We start from the raw sequence: 22,275 nt of genomic DNA, 5'->3' as shown, positions 1-22,275 counted from the left end.
GTGATGGTTGCACAGCATTATGAATGTACTTAATGCCACTTAATTGTGGCATTTCCTTTTAAATTGTTAAAAATGATTAAACAATTATATATATTTTACTATAATAAGAAACATGATAAGAAAATCCGCTAAAACATTATTTGTAGTGGTGATATATTAAAATAAATGTATATCAATCAATAAACTATGGAAAAGCATGCAATTGGACATTAAACATTAAAGAGCAGGGAAAGCTAAAAACATTTGCCATTTCTAATGGCTCAACATTCTTTATACCCCAACATTTCATGATATCTGTTATTACTGGCACTGCATTCCTAATAATATTTTTTTAATCCCATGAATAGTATGAGCTTTAACTTATGCCACTTTATGACCTTTAACCTTTTTGCTTACTTTTTTGCTTTCTTATTTTCTGATAATATAGGCATTTTAATTTTTTTTTAGGTTTTTAAAAATTAATTTATTTATTTTAATTGGAGGCTAATTACTTTACAATATTGTAGTGGTTTTTGCCAAACATTGGCATGAATCAGCCACAGATGCACATGTGTTCCCCACCCTGAACCCCCTCCCACCTCCCTCCCTATCCTATCCCCCAGCGTTATCCCAGTGCACCAGCCCTGAGCATCCTGTCTCATGCATCGACCCTGGACTGGCAATCCAATTCACATATGATAATATACACATTTCAAGGCTACTCTCTCAAATCATCCCACCCTCGCCTTCTCCCACAGAGTCCAAAAGACTGTTCTTTACATCTGTGTCTCTTTTGCTGTCTCGCATATAGGGTCATCGTTACCATCTTTCTAAATTCCATATATATGCGTTAGTATACTGTATTGGTGTTTTTCTTTCTGACTTACTTCACCCTGTATAATAGGCTTCAGTTTCATCCACCTCATTAGAACTGATTCAAATGCATTCTTTTTAATGGCTGAGTAATATTCCATTGTCTATATGTACCACAGCTTTCTTATCTATTCATCTGCTGATGGACATCTAGGTTGCTTCCATGTCTTGGCTATTATAAACAGTGCTGTGATGAACATTGGGGTACACGTGTCTCTTTCAATTCTGGTTTCCTCGGTGTGTATGCCCAGCAGTGGGATTGCTGGGTCATAAGGCAGTTCTATTTCCAGTTTTTTAAGGAATCTCCACACTGTTCTCCATAGTGGCTGTACTAGTTTGCATTCCCACCAGCAGTGTAAGAGTGCTCCCTTTTATCTGCACCCTCTCCAGCATTTATTGTTTGTAGACTTTTGGACAGCAGCCATTCTGACCATCGTGAGATGTTACCTCATTGTGGTTTTGATTTGCATTTCTCTGATAATGAGTGATGTTGAGCATCTTTTCATGTGTTTGTTAGCCATCTATATGTCTTCTTTGGAGAAATGTCTGTTTAGTTCTTTGGCCCAGTTTTTGATTGGGTCATTTATGTTTCTGGAATTGAGCTGCAGAAGCTGCTTGTATATTTTTGAGATTAATTCTTTGTCAGTTGCTTCATTTGCTATTATTTTCTCCCATTCTGAAGGCTGTCTTTTCACCTTGCTTATAGTTTCCTTCATTGTGCAAAAGCTTTTAATTTTAATTAGGTCCCATTTATTTTTGCTTTTATTTCCATTACTCTGGGAGGTGGGTCATAGAGGATCCTGCTATGATTTATGTCAGAGAGTGTTTTGCCTATGTTTTCCTCTAGGAGTTTTATAATTTCTGGTCTTACGTTTATATCTTTAATCCATTTTGAGTTTATTTTTGTGTATGGTGTTAGAAAGTGTTCTAGTTTCATTCTTTTACAAGTGGTTGACCAGTTTTCCCAGCACCACTTGTTAAAGAGATTGTCTTTTCTCCATTGTATATTCTTGCCTCCTTTGTCAAAGATAAGGTGTCCATAGGTGTGTGGATCTATCTCTGGGCTTTCTGTTTTGTTCCATTGATCTATATTTCTGTCTTTGTGCCAGTACCATACTGTCTTGATGACTGTAGCTTTGTAGTATAGTCTGAAGTCAGGCAGGTTGATTCCTCCAGTTCCATTCTTCTTTCTCAAGATTGCTTTGGCTATTCGAGGTTTTTTGTATTTCCATAAAAATTGTGAAATTATTTGTTCTAGTTCTGTGAAAAATACCATTGGTATCTTGATAGGGATTGCACTGAATCTATAGATTGCTTTGGGTAGTATATTCATTTTCACTATATTGATTCTTCTGATGCATGAACATGGTATATTTTCCCATCTATTTGTGTCCTCTTTGATTTATTTCATCAGTGTTTTATAGTTTTCTATGTATAAGTCTTTTGTTTCTCTAGGTAGATTTATTCCTGAGTATTTTATTCTTTTCATTGCAATGGTGAAGGAATTGTTTCCTTAATTTCTCTTTCCATTTTCTCATTGTTAGTGTATACGAATGCAAGGGATTTCTGTGTGTTAATTTTATATCCTGCAACTTTACTATATTCATTAATTACCTCTAGTCATTTTCTGGTGGAGTCTTTAGGGTTTTCTATGTAGAGGATCATGTCATCTGCAAACAGTGAGAGTTTTACTTCTTCTTTTCCAATCTGGATTCCTCTTATTTCTTTTTCTTCTCTGATTGCTGTGGCACTCACACTTGTGGATAGATCAACTGAATAGAAATTAGCAAGGAAACACAAACTTTAAATGATACAGTGGACCAGTTAGACATAATTGATATCTTTATAAGCATTTTAAAAGTGCTTCTTTAGGAAAGACATTTTTTTCTTTTACTTATTTTTTTTTAAATTTTATTTTATTTTTAAACTTTACATAATTGTATTAGTTTTTTTTACTTATTTTTAAAATTAATTTTTAATTGAAGGATAATTGCTTTACCATATTGGTTTGATTTCCGCCATACATCAACATGAATTAGTCACAAGTGTACATATGTCCCCTCCTTCTTGAACCTCCCTCCCACTTCCCATCCTCTTACTTTTTATAGTGCAATTAATTTTATTGTGCAATTAGAGTGACTCAGGTACCTTTCATCAAAGACTGACATTTTTTACTAGTCTAATATCAAAACCAGAAAATTGATATTGATACAATACAGAGAACTAGACTACAGACTTTACTCAATCTTGACCTTTTTAAAACCCTACATTCGTGTGAGTGTGGTTCACATGTGGATGTGTCTAGTTCTTTGCAATTGGATGTCATTAATAGATTCACAACAATAATCAGGATACAGAACTGCTTTGTTACGACTAAGGAGCTCTAATACTGTCTGTTTAGACTTCAATATCACGGTAATCCAAGTCTGTGCCCCAACCAGTAATGCTGAAGAAGCTGAAGTTGAATGGTTCTATGAAGACCTACAAGACCTTCTAGAACTAACACCCCAAAAGATGTCCTCTTCATTATACGGGACTGGAATGCAAAAGCAGGCTGTCCAAAAACACCTAGAGTAATGGGCAAATTTGGCCTTGGAGTACAGAAGGATGCAGGGCAAAGGCTAATAGAGTTTTGCCAAGAGAATGCACTGGTCATAGCAAACACCCTCTTCCAACAACACAGGAAAGACTCTACACATGGACATCACCAGATGGTCAATACTGAAATCAGATTGATTATATTCTTTGCAGCCAAATATAGAGAAGCTCTATACAGTCAGCAAAAACAAGATCAGGAGCTGATTGTGGCTCAGATCATGAACTCCTTATTCCAAATTCAGACTTAAATTGAAGGAAGTAGGGAAAACCACTAGGCTATTCAGATATGACCTAAATCAAATCCCTTATGATTATACAGTGGAAGTGAGAAATAGATTTAAGGGCCTAGATCTGATAGATAGAGTGCCTGATGAACTATGGACTGAGGTTTGTGACATTGTACAGGAGACAGACCATCCCCATGGAAAGAAATGCAAAAAAGCAAAATGGCTGTCTGGAGAGGCCTTACAAATAGCTGTGAAAAGAAGAGAAGCGAAAAGCAAAGGAAAAAAGGAAAGATATAAGCATCTGAATTCAGAGTTCCAAAGAATAGCAAGAAGAGATAAGAAAGCCTTCCTTAGTGATCAGTGCAAAGAAATAGAGGAAAACAATAGAATAGGAAAGACTAGAGATCACTTCAAGAAAATTAGAGATACCAAGGGAATATTTCACACAAAGGTGAGCACAATAAAGGACAGAAATGGTATGAACCTAACAGAAGCAGAAGATATTAAGAAGAGGTGGTAAGAATACACAGAAGAACTGTAGAAAAAAGATCTTCACAACCCAGCTAATCACGATGGTATGATTGCTCACCTAGAGCCAGACATCCTGGAATGCAAAGTCAAGTGGGCCTTAGGAAGCATCACTAGGAACAAAACTAGTGGAAGTGATGGAATTCCAGCTGAGCTATTTCAAATCCTAAAAGATGATACTGTGAAAGTGCTGCACTCAATATGCCAGCAAATTTGGAAAACAGCAGTGGCCACAGGACTGGAAAAGGTCAGTTTTCATTCCAAACCCAAAGAAAGGCAATGCCAAAGAATGCTCAAACTACTGCACAATTGCACTCATTTCACATGCTAGCAAAGTAATGCTCAAAGTTCTCCAAGCCAGGCTTCAACAGTATGTGAACTGTGAACTTCCAGATGTTCAAGCTCAATTTAGAAAAGGCAGAGGAACCAGGGATCAAATTGCCAACATCCGCTGGATTATCAAAAAAGCAAGAGAATTCCAGAAAAACATCTATTTCTGCTTTATTGACTATGCCAAAGCCTTTGACTGTGTGGATCACAACAAACTGTGGAAAATTCTTCAAGATACAGGAATACCAGACCACCTGACCTGCCTCTTGAGAAACCTGTATGCAGGTCAGGAGCAACAGTTAGAACTGGACATGGAACAACAGACTGGTTCCAAATCGTGAAAGGAGAACATCAAGGCTGTATATTGTCACCCTGCTTATTTAACTTATATGCAGAATATGTCATGAGAAGTGCTGGGCTTGAAGAAGCACAAGCTGGAATCAAGATTGCCGGGAGAAATATCAATAACCTCAGATATGCAGATGACACCACCCTTATTGCAGAAAGAGAAGAACTAAAGAGCCTGTTGATGAAAGTGAAAGAGGAGAGTGAAAATGTTGGCTTAAAACTCAACATTCAGAAAACTAAGATTATGGCATCTGGTCCCATCACTTCATGGCAAATAGATGGGGAAACAGTGGAAACAGTGAAAGACTTTATTTTGGGGGGCTCCTAAATCACTGCAGATAGTAATTGCCGCCATGAAATTAAAAGCCGCTTGCTCTTTGGAAGAAAAGTTATGACCTACCTAGACAGCATATTCAAAAGCAGAGACATTACTTTGCCAATAAAGTCCGTCTATGGTTTTTCAAGACAGAGGCTATGGTTTTTCCAGTAGTCATGTATGGATGTGAGAGTTAGACCATAAAGAAAGCTGAGCGCTGAAGAATTGATGCTTTGGAACTGTGGTGTTGGAGAAGACTCTTGAGAGTCCCCTGGACTGCAAGGAGATCAAAGCAGTCCATTCTAAAGGAAATCAGTCCTGAATATTCATTGGAAGGACTGATGTTGAAGCTGTAACTCCAATTCTTTGGCCACCTGATGCGAAGAACTGACTCATTGGCAAAGACCCTGATGCTGGGTAAGATTGAAGGTGGGAAGAGAAAGGGATGACAGAGGATGAGATGGTTGGATGGTATCACTGACTCAATGGATGTGAGTTTGAGTAAACTCCGGGAGTTTGTGATGGACAGAGAGGCCTGTCGTGCTGCAGTCCATGGGGTTGCAAAGAGTCGACACGACTGAACAACTGAACTGAACTGAGGCTCACACCTCCCCAAAAGTCCTCTTCTCCATAAAGCAGTATCAAACGTTGTCAAAGTCAACTTTTTCAGTACTCTAAAAGCTAATTGAAATTATGCCACAATCCAAGGAGCATTTAATATAGAAAAATATGTAAAAAGGATTATATACCATAATGAGGTATGATTTATATCACATTTAAGAAAACATTGACAAATCCCAAATCATGAAGATTTAATATTATGTTTTCATCTAAAAGTTTTAGGCTTTTAGCTTTTATAGTTAGGTTTTTATAATCATTTTGAGCTAATTTTTGTGTTTGGTATCTTTATGCCAGCACCACACTGTCTTTGTATAATTTTGTAGTTTTAAAATCAAATCAAGAAGTATGAGTCCTCCAACCTTGGGTTTTTGAAAAAATTATTTTTTCAGTTCTGAATCCTTAAAGTTTTAGACAGATTTTAGGATCAGCATTATCATCATCATTCATTTTGAATTATGAAAAAACAAGCAGCTAGAATTTTGATAGAAATTTCATTGATTCTATAGATCAATATGGAGACTATTGTCATCTTAACAGTATTAAGTCTTCTGGTCCATGAACATTGAATGTTTATTTAAAACATTTATTTTGATATTCTTTAAACTCTTTCTAGAAGGCTTTATGGTTTTCAGTGTACAAAGCTTCCACTTCTATTTAAGTGTTTTATTCTTTTGATGCTATTGTAAATGGAATCATCTTATTAATTTCACTTCAGTTGTTCAGTACTTCAAATTTTCCAGTCTGGATACCTTTTATTTCTTTTCTTGCCTAATTTTCTTGGCTGGAGCATCCAGCAAAATGCTGAATACAAGTGACAATACTGACAATCCTACATGCAGGGCAGCAAAGAGACACAGATATAAAGAACAGACTTTTGGACTCAGTGGGAGAAGGCATGGATGGAATGAATTGAGAGAATAGCATTTAAACATATACATTACCGTATATAAAATATGTGACCAGTGCAAGTTCGATGCATGGAGCAGGGCACCCAAAGCTGGCACTTTGGAACAACCCAGATGGATGAAGTGGGGAGGGAGAGGGGAGGGGGGTTCAGGATGGAGGGGACACATGTACACCTATGGCCGATTCATATTTGATGCATGGCAAAACCATCACAATATTGTAAAGTAATTATCCTCCAATTAAAATAAATTGGAAAAAGAAAAAAAAGAAGTGGCGAGAGCAGACATCTTTGTCTTGTTCCTCATCTTATGGAGAAAGCATCCAGTAAGCCATTCACCATTAAGTAGGATGTTCACCGTGGGGGTTTTGAAGACAGTCTTGATCACATTGAGGAAATCTTTTATATTCTAGTAGGCTTAAAGCTCAACATTCAGAAAACTAACATCATGGCATCCGGTCCCATCACTTCATGGGAAATAGAGGGGAAACAGTGGAAACAGTGTCAGATTTTATATTTTGGGGCTCCAAAATCACTGCAGATGGTGATTGCAGCCATGAAATTAAAAGATGCTTACTCCTTGGAAGGAAAGTTATGACCAACCTAGACAGCATATTCAAAAGCAGAGACGTTACTTTGCCAACAAAGGTCCATCTAGTCAAGGCTATGGTTTTTCCAGTGGTCATGTATGGCTATGAAAGTTGGACTGTGAAGAAAGCTGAGTGCCGAAGAATTGATGCTTTTGAACTGTGGTGTTGGAGAAGACTCTTGAGAGTCCCTTGGACTGCAAGGAGATCCAACCAGTCCATTCTGAAGGAGATCAGTCTTGGGTGTTCTTTGGAAGGACTGATACTAAAGCTGAAACTCCAATACTTTGGCCACCTCATGCGAAGAGTTGACTCGTTGGGAAAGACTCTGATGCTGGGAGGGATTGGGGGCAGGAGGAGGAAGGGACGACAGAGGATGAGATGGCTGGATGGCATCACTGACTTGATGGACATGAGTTTGGGTGAACTCTGAGAGTTGGTGATGGACAGGGAGGCCTGGTGTGCTGCAATTCATTGGGTTGCAAAGAGTCGGACACAACTGAGCGACTGAACTGAACTGAACTGAGGCTCCTATAGGAAGTCTTCTATAGTCTACTAGTTTGTAGACTTATAGTCTACAGTTTTATTATGAAAAGGTATTGAATTTTTTCAAATGGCTTTCTGTATCTATTGAGATTCTAATGTAGACTTTGTTCTTAATCTATTAATATGATTTATAAAATTAATTGATTTTGGAGTATTAATTTGACCTTGCATTTCTGGCATACATCCTACTTGGTCATGGAGTATAATTCTTTTCTTTTGTAGCTAGATTCAGTTTAATAGTATTTTACTGAGAATGTGTATAGTGTGTGTGTGTATATATATATATGTATATTTTTCTACATAGTGGCATGGGGATCTTAGTTCCCCGAACAGGGATTGAACCCAAGCCCCCCGCATTGGAAGCAGAGAGTCTTAACCACTGGACCACCAGGGAAGTCCCTTTACTGAGAATTTTTATGTATATATTTCATGAGACAATAATCTGTAGTTTTCTTGTGATGATATTGTCTGTCTTTGGTGTCAGGGAAATACCTCAAAGAATGAATTGAGAAGTATCCCCTCCTCTTCTATTTTTGGAGGAATTTGTGAGTAATACTAATTCTTTAAATTTCTGGTGGAATTTACCATTGAAGTCATCTGTGTTGTGTTAAGTCACCTCAGTAGTGTCTGATTCTTTGCAACCCCATGGACTGTAGCCCCCTGGCTCCTCTGTCCATGGGGTTCTCCAGGCAAGAATACTGGAGTGGGTTGCCATGCCTTCCTCCAGGGGATCTTCCTGACCCAGGGATTAAACCTGCATCTCTTGTCTCCTGCATTGGCAGGCAGGTTCTTTACCACTAGCGCCACCTGGGAAGTCATCTAGTCCTAGGCTTTTCTTTGTGGAAAGTCTTACTACTCCAATCTTTTCTAATAGATCTAATCAGACTCTCTTTCTGCTTGAGTCTGGGTTCTCGGTGCATTTACAGGAGCCTGTCCATTTCATTTATATTATCTCATTTGTTGACATACCATTGTTCATAGTATTCCCTCATAAACCTTTTTTTTTTTTGGTAAATCATTCCAGATTCTTTTTTTTTTTTTTCCACTGTCAGTCTAGTTAAAGATTTCTCAATTTTATTGATATTTTCAAAGAGCTAACTTTTGGTTATTTTCTTTATTTTGTATTCTATTCTTTTATCTTATTGATTCACTCTAATCTTTATCAACTACTTCCTATTTTTTATTTTGGGTTTAATTTCTTTTCTTTCCTATTTCTAAACATCATTGTTGATTTGAGAATTTTCAATTATTCCATGTAGGCATTTGAAGTTATAAAGTTACTTTTAATACTTGCTTTAACGTATCATGTTTTGATCTGTTATGATGTTTTTTGATGTTTTTGTTTATCTCAAAGTATTTTCTAATTTACCTTGTCATATTTTCTTTGACCCATTGGTTATTTGCTTTCCATATATTTATAAATTCACCCATTTGTTATTTACTTTTCATATATTTGTAAATTTCTGAGATTTTATTCTATTATTCATTTCAGACTTAATTCCATTTTGGCTAAAGGGTATCAGTGATATGATTTCAATTCTTTAAATTTATTGAGGTTATTTTTTGACATCACATGTAGTCTATTCTAGAGAACACATCCCATGTGTTCTAGAGAAAAAATGTGTATTCTGCTGTTGTTGGATGGAGCATTCTATAGATCCTAGGTCTAGTTGGTTTATGGTATTGTGCCAGTCTTGTTTGTCATTGTTTATCTTCAACTATATCTATTACTGAAATGGATTATTAAAGTATTCTTCTTGCCGTTGTTATTGTCTATTTCTCCTCTTCAATTCTGTCAATTCTTACTGCATGAATTTTGGACTCTGTTTTCAATGGATATATGTTCATAATGAATTGCCTCTTTTATAATTTTTGAATGTCCTTCTTTATCTTAGTAATATTTTTGTTTTAACATGCATTTTGTCTGGTATTGGTATAGCTACTCTAGTTCTTCTATGGTTTTCTTGGTATATGTTTTTTTATATCGTTTTACTGTTTGTATCTTTGAATTTAAAGTGTGTCACTTGGGGACAGTAAGTAGTAGGATCTTTGTTTTGTTTAATCTAGTCTGATAATGTCTGCATTTTAATTATGTTTTAACCATTCATAATCATTCTGTTGGTGAAGGGGTTATGATACTGCAAAAATTACTGTGACAAGAGACATAAAACGAGCAAATACTGTTGGAAAAATGGTACCAATAAGACTTTATTGGCACTGGATTGCCACAAACCTTCAATTTGTTAAAAAAAAAAAGCAAAACCTGCAAAACATAATAAAATGAGGCACAGTAAAATGAGATATGCCTGTATAAATCTTATCAAAATGGACTCCAGATTTATATTAACTTAAATCAAGAATATATAGAAACTTTACTCCTTCATAGTTCTATTTTCTCCCCCCTTTTGTTATATTATTGCTGTACATATTGCGTGTGTCCTAACTTGCTTCAGTTGTGTCTGACTCTTTGTGACCCAATGGACCATGGCCCATCAGGTTCCTCTGTCTGTGGGATTCTCCAGGAAAGAATACTGAAGCGGGTTGCTCTGCCCTCCTCAAGAGGAATCTTCCAGACCCAGGGATTAAACTTGAGCCTCTCATGTCTCCTGCATTGGCAGGTGGATTCTTTACCACTAGTGCCAGTTAGGAAGCCTGCATATGTGTGTATGTGTGTTACAAACCCAATAATACATTGCTATAATCATTAATTTTGTCCTATAAGGACATATAATTGATGTCCTTTAAAGAATCTTAGGGAAGAAAGAAGAGCAAGCATACGGTTGTAGTTCAATCAGTTCAGTTCAGTTGCTCAGTTGTGTCCGAATTTTTGTGACTGCAGCATGCCAGGCTTCCTTGTCCATCACCAACTCCCGGAGCTTAGTCAAATTCATGTCCATCGCATCAGAAATGCTATCCAACCATCTCTTCCTCTGTTGTCCCCTTCTCCTCCTGCCATCAATCTTCCCAGCATCAGGATCTTTTCCAGTGAGTCAGTTCTTTGCATCAGGTGGCCAAAGTATTGGAGTTTCAGCTTCAGCATCAGTCCTTCTGATGGATATTCAGGACCGATTTCTTTAGGATTGACTCGTTGGATCTCCTTGCAGTCCAAGGGACTCTCAAGAGTCTTCTCCAACACCACAGTTCCAAAGCATCATTTCTTCAGCATTTAGCTTTCTTTATAGTCCAACTCTCACATCCATGGGAAAAGGCAGTGGCAACCCACTCCAGTACTCTTGCCTGGAAAATCCCATGGACAGAAGAGGCTGCAGTCCATGGGGTTGCGAAGAGTCAGACACAATGGAGCAACTTCACTCTCACTTTTCACTTTCCTGCATTGGAAAAGGAAATGGCAACCCACTCCAGTGTTCTTGCTGGAGAATCCCAGGGATGGGGAAGCGTGGTGGGCTGCCCTCTATGGGGTCGCATGGAGTCAGACACAACTGAAGCAACTTAGCAGCAGCAGCTCACATCCATACATAACTACTGGAAAAACCATAGCTTTGATTAGATGGACCTTTGTTAGCAAAGTAATCTCTCTATTTTTTAATATGCTGTCTAGGTTGGTCATAGCTTTTCTTCCAAGGAGCAAGTGTCTTTTAATTTCATGGCTGAAATAACCATCTGCAGTGATTTTGGAGCCCACCAAAATACAGCCTGTCACTGTTTCCCCATCTATTTGCCATGAAGTGATGGGACCAGATGCCATGATCTTAGTTTTCTGAGTGTTGAGTTTTAAGCCAACTTTTTCACTCTCCTCTTTGACTTTCATCAAGAGGCTCTTTAGTTCTTTGCTTTCTGCCATAAGGGTGATGTCATCTGCTTGTTTGAGGTTATTGATATTTCCCTCAGCAACTTGATTCCAGCTTGTGCTTCATCCAGATCAGTATTTCACATGATGTACCCCGCATATAAGTTAAATGAGCAGGGTGACAATATTCAGTCTTGATGTACTCCTTTTCCTATTTGGAACCAGTCTGTTGTTCCATGTCCAGTTCTAACTGTGGCTTCTTGACCTGCATACAGATTTCTCAGGAGGCAGGTAAGGTGCTAAGGTGGTCTGGTATTCCCATCTCTTGAAGAATTTTCCACAGTTTGTTGTGATCCACACAGTCAAAGGCTTTGGTATATAATCAGTAAAGCAGAAGTAGATGTTTTTCTGGAACTCTCTTACTTTTTCGATGATCCAGTGTATGTTGGCAATTTAATCTCTGGTTCCTCTGCCTTTTCTAAATCCAACTTGAACATCTGGAAGTTTACAGTTCACATACTGTTGAAGCCTGGCTTGGAGAATTTTGAGCATTACTTTGCTAGCATGTGAAATGAGTGCAATTGTGCAGTAGTTTGAGCATTCTTTGGCATTGCCTTTCTTTGGGATTGGAATGAAAACTGACCTTTTCCAGTCCTGTGGCCACTGCTGATTTTCCAAATTTGCTGGCATATTGAGTGCAGCACTTTCACAGTATCATCTTTTAGGATTTGAAATAGCTCAACTGAAATTCCATCACTTCCACTAGCTTTGTTCATAGTGATGCTTCCTAAGGCCCACTTGACTTTGCATTCCAGGATGTCTGGCTCTAGGTGAGTTATCATACCATCATGATTATCTGGGTCTTGAAGATCTTTTCTGTATTGTTCTTCTGTGTATTCTTGCCACCTCTTCTTAATATCTTCTGCTTCTGTTAGGTCTATACCATTTCTGTCCTTTATTGTGCTCATCTTTGCATAAAATATTCCCTTGGTATCTCTGCTTTTGAACTGTGGTGTTGGAGAAGACTCTTGAGAGTCCCTTGGACTGCAAGGAGATCCAACCAGTCCATTCTGAAGGAGATCAGCCCTGGGATTTCTTTGGAAGGAATGATGCTAAAGCTGAAACTCCAGTACTTTGGCCAACTCATGCGAAGAGTTGACTCATTGGAAAAGACTCTGATGCTGGGAAGGATTGGGGGCGGGAGGAGAAGAGGATGACAGAGGATGAGATGGCTGGATGGCATCACTGACTTGATGGACGTGAGTCTGAGTGAACTCTGGGAGTTGGTGATGGACAGGGAGGCCTGGCGTGCTGCGATTCATGGGGTCGCAAAGAGTTGGACACGACTGAGAGACTGAACTGAACTGAACTGAACTGAACTCTAATTTTCTTGAAGTGATCTCCAGTCTTTCCCATTCTATTGTTTTCCTCTATTTCTTTGAATGGTTTGCCTTGGAAACGAACAGATATCATTCTGTCGTTTTTGAGATTGCATCCAAGTACTGCATTTTGGACTCTTTTGTTGACCATGATGGCTACTCCGTTTCTTCTGAGGGATTCCTGCCCGCATTAGTAGATATAATAAGATATAATGAGAAGACTCTACACATGGACATCACCAGATGGTCAACACCGAAATGGAAAAGCTCAACACAGTCAGAAAAACAAGACTGGGAGCTGACTGTGGCTCAGATCATGAACTCCTTATTGACAAATTCAGACTTAAATTGAAGAAGGTAGGGAAAACCACTAGACCATTCAGGTATGACCTAAATCAAATCCCTTATGATTATACAGTGGAAGTGAGAAATAGATTTAAGGGCCTAGATCTGATAGATAGAGTGCCTGATGAACTATGGAATGAAGTTCGTGACATTGTACAGGAGACAGGGATCAAGACCATCCCCATGGAAAATAAATGCAAAAAAGCAAAATGGCTGTCTGGGGAGGCCTTACAAATAGCTGTGAAAAGAAGAGAAGCGAAAAGCAAAGGAGAAAAGAAATGATATAAGCATCTGAATGCAGAGTTCCAAAGAATAGCAAGAAGAGATAAGAAAGCCTTCCTCAGTGATCAGTGCAAAGAAATAGAGGAAAACAATAGAATGGGAAAGACTAGAGATCTCTTCAAGAAAATTAGACATACCAAGGGGACATTTTATGCAAAGATGGGCTCAGTAAAGGACAGAAATGGTATGGACTTAACAGAAGCAGAAGATATTAATAAGATGTGGCAAGAATACACAGAAGAATTGTACAAAAAAGATCTTCACGACCCAAATAATCACGATGGTGTGATCACTCATCTAGAGCCAGACATCCTGGAATGCAAAGTCAAGTGGGCCTTAGAAAGCATCACTATGAACAAAGCTAGTGGGGGTGATGGAATTCCAGTTAAGCTATTTCAAATCCTGAAAGATGATGCTGTGAAAGTGCTGCACTCAATATGCCAGCAAATTTGGAAAATCAGCAGTGGCCACAGGACTGGAAAAGGTCAGTTTTCATTCCAATCCCAAAGAAAGGCAATGCCAAAGAATGCTCAAACTACTGCACAATTGCACTCTTCTCACATGCTAGTAAAGTAATGCTCAAAATTCTCCAAGCCAGGCTTCAGCAATATGTGAACTGTAAACTTCCAGATGTTCAAGCTGGTTTTAGAAAAGGCAGAGGAACCAGAGATCAAATTGCCAATATCCACTGGATCATGGAAAAAGCAAGAGAGTTCCAGAAAAAACATCTATTTCTGCTTTATTGACTATGCCAAAGCCTTTGACTGTGTGGATCACAACAAACTATGGAAAATTCTGAAAGAGATGGGCATACCAGACCACCTGACCTGCCTATTGAGAAACCTATATGCAGGTCAGGGAGCAACAGTTAGAACTGGACATAGAACAACAGACTGGGTCCAAATAGGAAAAGGAGTACGTCAAGGCTGTATATTGTCACCCTGCTTATTTAACTTATATGCAGAGTACCTCATGAGAAACGCTGGACTGGAAGAAGCACAAGCTGGAATCAAGATTGCTGGGAGAAATATCAATAACCTCAGATATGCAGATGACACCACCCTTATGGCAGAAAGTGAAGAGGAACTAAAAAGCCTCTTGATGAAAGTGAAAGTGGAGAGTGAAAAAGTTGGCTTAAAGCTCAACATTCAGAAAATGAAGATCATGGCATCTGGTCCCATCACTTCATGGGATATAGATGGGGAAACAGTGGAAACAGTGTCAAACTTTATTTTCTTGGGCTCCAAAATCACTGCAGATGGTGACTGCAGCCATGAAATTAAAAGACGCTTACTCCTTGGAAGGAAAGTTATGACCAACCTAGATAGCATATTCAAAAGCAGAGACATTACTTTGCCAACAAAGGTCCATCTAGTTAAGGCCATGGTTTTTCCAGTGGTCATGTATGGATGTGAGAGTTGCACTGTGAAGAAGGCTGAGCGCCGAAGAATTGATGCTTTTGAACTGTGGTGTTGGAGAAGACTCTTGAAAGTCCCTTGGACTGCAAGGAGATCCAACCAGTCCATTCTGAAGATCAGCCCTGGGATTTCTTTGGAGGGAATGATGCTGAAGCTGAAACTTCAGTACTCTGGCCACCTCATGCGAAGAGTCGACTCATTGGAAAAGACTCTGATGCTGGGAGGAATTGGGGGCAGGAGGAGAAGGGGACGACAGAGGATGAGATGGCTGGATGGCATCACTGACTTGATGGACGTGAGTCTCAGTGAACTTCGGGAGTTGGTGATGGACAGGGAGACCTGGCGTGCTGTGATTCATGGGGTTGCGAAGAGTCGGACACGACTGAGTGACTGAACTGAACTGAACTGATTTCTTTGAACTGATCACTAAGAAAGGCTTTCTTATCTCTCCTTGCTGTTCTTTTGAACTGTGCATTCAAATGGGTGTTCAGTTCAGTTCAGTCGCTCAGTCATGTCCGACTCTTTGTGACCCATGGATTGCAACCACCCAGGCTTCTTTGTCCATCACCAACTCCTAGAGCTTGCTCAGACTCATGTCCATCGAGTCAGTGATGCCATCCAACCATGTTATCGTCTGTCACCCCTTTCTCCTCCTGCCCTCCATCTTGCATCAGGGTCTTTTCCAATGAGTCAGTTCTTCACATGAGGTGGCCAAAGTATTGGAGTTTCAGCTTTAGCATCAGTCCTTCCAATGAACACCCAGGACTGATCTCCTTTAGGATGGACTGGTTGGATCTCCTTGCAGTCCAAGGGACTGTCAAGAGTCTTCTCTAACACCACAGTTCAAAAGCATCGATTCTTTAGCCCTCAGCTTTCTTTTTTTTTTTTTTTTAACCATTTATCATTTATTTATTATTATTACTATTATTATTATTTTTACATTCCAACTCTCACATCCATACATGACTACTGGAAAAACCTTATGGCTATCTACTTGCTCCAGTATTTCTTTAACCAGGCTGAGGCTTGTGAAAACTGATGGCCAAGTGTTCATCCTTAGTAGGGCCCACACACCAAGGAGCTATATTCCTAGTCAGTTCTCTGGAATCTGGAGCCTCAACATCTCCAAGAATTCATTTATAGTCAACAAAGTTGGGGTGGGAAATCCGCTGTTACTTGTTAAACTGGAAAAAGTAGACCCTATGGTCTGAGGGAACATCTACTCTCACTCAATTTTGCTGGCTGCTCTTGATTGAAAAATTAGAAGAAGGCAGAGGGATGTACTGGGAGATGTAAGTTCCTTGTATAACTACAGCTGTTGGCATATATGTGGCCATGCTGCTGAAGTAGAGGCAGTCCAATTGCTGGGTAAAATGTCCCATCATGGAGGAGGGCTGGAAAGAAATGGGATGACCCATTCCTGGTGTCAGAACTGAACCTGAAGATTACATGAGGTGTGACTGGTGGTGCTTTCAAGATAGGTTGGGTACTTGTGGAGGAGATGTCTGAGTTACTCTCTGATATGAAGACACAGGAGATGGAAGATATGGGGACAGTACAGATTAAGCAAGCCTTCTGTTGGGGGTGATGTAAGACCCAATATGAGGAGCTGTGGTGGGGTCAAAGGTCAAAGCCATACCACTCACGTTTCCATTCGTTAGCAAGGCCCATTCATTTTGCAACTTTCCTTGGTTCTGTCATTTTTTGGACCCCTATCAGCAAATCTGTACATCAAAGGATCAGATGGGGCTGATACTCCAGAAGGTGTCTTAATATATTTTCTACTAAAGTGGGTGATGATGGGTGCATGAAAACCGATGGCCAAGAAGTTCTACACTTCTCTGTGGATTCCATCCTTGCAAACCCAACCCCTCTGCGTGTCCCACTGGTGTCTCAAATGATTCAAGTAGAGATAAACTGACCAAAGGGCTTCAGCATTCCCTCCGGTTTTTGCTCATCCATCGACAATGGGAAGTTTGAGATGTATAAATTTGTGGGGTCCTGCTCCTGTTGCTTTGCCATCTAGGCCTGTACACCACTGGCTTTCAGTGCTGGTACAGCTTTCTGTGTTGTTGAGGGACTTCAAAAAGCTTTAGCCTTTGCATTTGTTTGTGGTCTTGCCCAGTATGGCCTTAGTGGAGACAATCTTGCCATATGACTCACATGGACTAGGTCCTGGTCCTTAGTTCTTGGCTGTGCTCCCCAGACATAGAGATCGATTTTACTCTGTTGGTCATTAACAAATGCTCTCACTCACTGCTGCTGTTAGGGGTACTCTTGCTTGGTGGTGCCATTTGCTGAGACAATGGCACACATGACTAACCTGAAATTTATGCCCAAGCTGAAGCTCATACGGTTGGGATGTTCACTTCAGCTGTCCCTGAGGAACACCACGTGCTGCAGACTTCTATGTTTGTTCAGCCTCCAAGCTGCCCGTGAGGCGGGGTACTGAAGGTTAGTTCTGGCCTTAGAATGTCAAAGATCACTAAGAGGCCTCTTGAACAGGGCTCACTCTTATCTGATCATAGAGAAGTACTGCTCTCCCCTTCTCTAGGAATTCTAACATTCTGATGCTGCCATATCCTGGGCCTTTGCAACTGCCCCGCCTCAGCTTTCCTGCCCTCTGCCCCTAGTAGCATTTTGAAAAATTATTGAGAATTTTATACATAGAAAATCATATAAATAGAAAAGAATTTACTGCTTACTTTCTATTTTTAGAAAGCTCTTTTTTATTTCTTTTTCTCTTTTGTTACACTGTCCAGGAACTCCAGGGCAACACTGAATAGGAGTGGTGAGAACGGATGTCCCTGTCTTTCTGATCTTAAGAGGAAAGTATTAACCATGATGTGAGTGGTAGGTGACTTTCTCTTTCACCCAAGAATCCTTTAGAAGTTGTGGGTTTTTTCCCTAGCTTTGAAGGTGTTTTGGAGGAGCCCCACTTTTTATTACTGATTTTGAGCTTTAAGCCATTATAGTCAGTGGTCATGACCTGTATTATATAAAAAACTTGGAACTTGTTGAGGTATTTCTTGTAGCCTATTATAGGCTTTTAGTTTAAAGATATTCTACCTATGTTTTAAAAGAATGGGTATTCTCTCCCCAGAGTTCACAGTTGGGCTGCTTTGCAAGCCCAAACCTCTTGTTTTGTAAAACTAGATCTCATTTAGTTCAGGAGTTATCCCCGTCCTGGGAAGGATGATGACTTTGGTTATGCCAAGGCATTGACATGGGAATGTTTCATCTTTGGTCATCTTTCATCTTGCAGATGTGCATGGACACATTCTTACTTTAATGGGATGCTGGTCATTCACTTCCACGGGTCTCTGGGCTCCATTTGGCTTCTCAGAGATATTCTCCTGGGGAATTCGAGCTGCCCTCAAGCACACCATCAATATGCCCAACACCAGTACACTTGTTAGTACCTATGGGGAAACTGGTTTTGATACTTTATGCCTACTTATTCTAGAAAAGGGAGTGTATTTCCATGTAGCTCTCATGTACAACACTTTTGTGGGGGCCTGGCTCCCCACAGCAACAAGGCACAGGGGCCTTCTGAGAGCTGTTCTGAGATCTCTCTCTCTTGTCTTCCCTCTGTCATGCGCTCCTCAAGTTCAGACAACCTTTCCATGCTCTAAAGGTAGAAGGGGATAGAATTATTTTAATTTGGAAAGAAAATAGATTTTATATTAGACATATAAACATTTGGTGAAATACAGTTTTGTTACCTTCATAAAGATTAGATTAAATATTTAATTATAATGAAATAGACATAGTTTAAAATCTAACATTTTAAACCATTTAAAGTGTAAAGTTCAGTGGCATTAAATACACTCATAGTGTTGTGCAACCATTACCACCATCCATCTCCAGAACTTTTTATCTTCCCAGACTGAAGCTCTGTCCACATTAAACTAACTCCCTATTTCCTACCTCCCCTTGCCCTAAGTAACCACTTGTTCTACTTACTGTCCCTATGAATTTGCCTATTGTAGGGATCTCATATGAGTGGAATCATACAGTATTTGTTCTTTTGTATCTTGCTTATTTCACTCAGCATAATGTTTTCAAGGCTCATCAATATTTTTGTTGTTGTTCAGTCACTCAGTCATGTCTGACTCTTTGTAACCCTGTAGACTACAGCATGCCAGGCTTCTCTGTCCTTCCCTATCTCCTGGAGCTTGCTCAAACTTATGCTCATTGAGTTGGTGATGCCATCCAACCATCTCATCCTCTGTCACCCACTTCTCCTCAGGCCCTCAATCTTTCTCAGCATCAGAGTTTTTTCCCAATGAGTCAGCTTTTCACATCAGGTGGCCAAAGTATTGGAGCAGAATGTATCAAAATTTGGTTCATTTTTAACATTGGGTCTACACTGTTGTTAAAGACTTTCAATGAAATCTGAATTTTGATTTTTGTGTTTTTCATTTTTGGAAGTTTTATTTGGTTCTTTTTAAATCTCTGTCAAATTTATAGTTTCCAGTTGTTGTAGAAATTTACAAGCCTGGTTTTACCCCCTTGAACATAATAAGGATATTTGTTTTACAATTTACATTTGTCTTACTGAAGATCCAAGTATTTGGATTTTTTCAGGTCTGTTTTTCTTTTTTATTAAAAAAAAATATTTAGTGTTTAAAATCCTTTGGCAGGAATAATAGCTTTCAGTTGCTAATTATTTGGAATTCCATACCTTTCCCTGCTATAACTTTTAATTTTATGAAAGTATTTTGAAAGTCTGGAATGTGATTCAGGTTAGCTTATCTATACCAGATGAGTTCTTTATGGAAGGACTGACAGAGTAAATTAATTAAAACAAGGAAAAAGACAGAAATAGAGAAAGGAAGAAAGGAAAGAAAGAAGGGAGAGAGGAAGAAAGGGAAGGAGGGAGGAAGGAAGGGAGGGAGGAGAAGGAGGAAGCAAGAAAAGAAACTCTTAGAATGGAATATTCAATAATTGTTCTTTTGTTTCAAATATACTTTTGATGTTTTGTAATTTTCTGCATGAAACTTTTGGTGTTTTTTCAGCATTATTTTAGAATCTAAACATTTAGGAAAAAAATAATGTTTATATATAATGAAAATAACATTAGTATCTTCTATTCCAAAGCATCTGCACCCTTTGAGGACATTAATATCTTCATTACCTACCAAAGAATACTGTTTCTTCTATTCCTACATTATTCTCCTTTATTCTCTCTCCAAAATAGTTTATATCTAGTATAGTGTAGCTTATGTACAATCTTTGAAAACTTTACATTTCAAAAACTTTTGCCTGATTTGCCTAATTATTGCCATTTCACTGCCTTAGAACAGAGGCAAATATAACATGACCTGTGGGTCTTATCTAGCATTTCACTTTCTACTTTAAGGTTTTACTGAAACACAGCTATGCTAACTTCTTTATTCAAATGTTGCTTTAGGCTATTTTTGCCTACAATGGCAGAACTGAGTTGTTGTGACCGAGACAACGTGACACACAAACTGTAAAATATTTTTTATCTGTCCCTTCACAGAAAAAGTTTGGAGATTCCTTCTTTAAAGGATTGTTGGCCACTGTATCTTACTAATTGTGGAGGGCTGAGTACTTCCTTTCCCGGATTTTTCAATTTTTAGAGAAGTATGGTTGAAATACAATATTATTGGATTGGCCAAATGCTTCATTCAGGTTTTCCTGTAAGATGTTACTAAAAAACCTTCACAAACCTTTTTGGCTAACCCAATATATTAATTTCTGGTGTACAACATAGTGATTCAATATTTTTAAAGATTGCACCCACTTAAGGTATTTACAGATTAATGGCTTTATTTTCTGTGCTTTACAATATATCCTTGTTACTCATTTATTCTATACATGGTAGTTTGTGTCACTTTATCTCATACAACTGTCTCCTCTGTCCCCCTCCCCTCTCACCACTAGTAATCACTAGTTTGCTCTCTATATTTTAGATTCCACATATAAGTGATAACATAGAGTATTTGTCTTTCTCTGACTTATTTCACTAAGCATTATACTATCTAGGTCCATCCATGTTCCAAATAGCAGAATTTCATTCTTTTTTTATGACTGAGCAATAGTCTATTGTGTGCGTGTGTGTGTGTGTGTGTATAAAACATATCTTCTTTATCCACTCATCTGTTGATGGATACTTAGATTGCTTACCTACCTAGGATAATGTAAATAATTCTATGAACATTGGTGTTCATGAATCTTTCCAAATCAGTGTTTTTATTTTCTTTGAAAATATGCTCAAAGTGGAATTACTGGATCATTGGTAGTTCTACATTTAGTTTTTTAAGGAACTTCCATACTGTTTTCCATAGTGGATGCACCAACTTACAATTCCACCACATGTACTGAAGTTTCTTTGTCTCCACATCCTTGCCAATATTTGTTATTTGTAGACTCTGATCGGAGAAGGCAATGGCACCCCACTCCAGTACTCTTGCCTGGAAAATCCCATGGACGGAGGAGCCTGGAAGGCTGCAGTCCATGGGATCGCTGAGAGTCGGACACAACTGAGTGACTTCACTTTCACTTTTCACTTTCTTGCATTGGAGAAGGAAATGGCAACCCACTCCAGTGTTCTTGCTTGGAGAATCCCAGGGACGGGGGAGCCTGGTGGGCTGCTGTCTATGGGGTCGCACAGAATTGGACACGACTAAAGTGACTTAGCAGTAGCAGTAGCAGACTTCTGATAATAGGCATTTTGACAGGTGAGAGGTGATACCTCACTATGGTTTTGCTTTACATTTCTAAGATGATTAGGAATGTTAAGCTTTTTTTTTTTTTTTTTCATATACCTATTCAGTTCAGTTCTGATGCTCAGTCGAGTCTGATTCTATGACCCCATGGACTGTAGCATGCCAGGCTTCCCTGTCCATCATGAACTCCCAGAGCTTGTGCAAACTCATGCCCGTTGAGTCAGTGATGCCATCCAACCATCTCATCCTCTGTCGTCCCCTTCTACTCCTGCCCTCAATCTTTCCCAGCATCAGTGTCTTTTCCAGTGAGTCAGTTCTTCCCATCAGGTGGCCAAAGTATTGGAGTTTCTACTTCAGCATCAGTCCTTCCAATGAATATTCAGGACTGATTTCCTTTAGGTTTGACCACTTGGATCTCATTGCAGTCCAAAGGACTCTCAAGAGTCTTCTCCAACACCGCAGCTCAAAAGCATCAATTCTTCAGTGCTCAGCTTTCTTTACAGTCCAACTCTCACATCCATATATGACTACTGGAAGAACCATAGCTT

At 39.0% G+C, this 22,275-nt stretch overlaps 1 pseudogene; it reads right to left on the bottom strand.

The window, feature by feature from the left end:
• Positions 1-14,859: 14,859 nt before the first annotated feature.
• Positions 14,860-17,767, bottom strand: LOC139184023 (RNA-binding motif, single-stranded-interacting protein 2 pseudogene; annotated as a pseudogene).
• Between the last annotated feature and the right edge of the window lie 4,508 nt (positions 17,768-22,275).

Source organism: Bos indicus, chromosome 7 (genome assembly GCF_029378745.1).
Source record: "Bos indicus isolate NIAB-ARS_2022 breed Sahiwal x Tharparkar chromosome 7, NIAB-ARS_B.indTharparkar_mat_pri_1.0, whole genome shotgun sequence".
Lineage (NCBI taxonomy): Eukaryota > Metazoa > Chordata > Mammalia > Artiodactyla > Bovidae > Bos > Bos indicus.
This window is presented reverse-complemented; position numbering and strand designations above follow the sequence as displayed.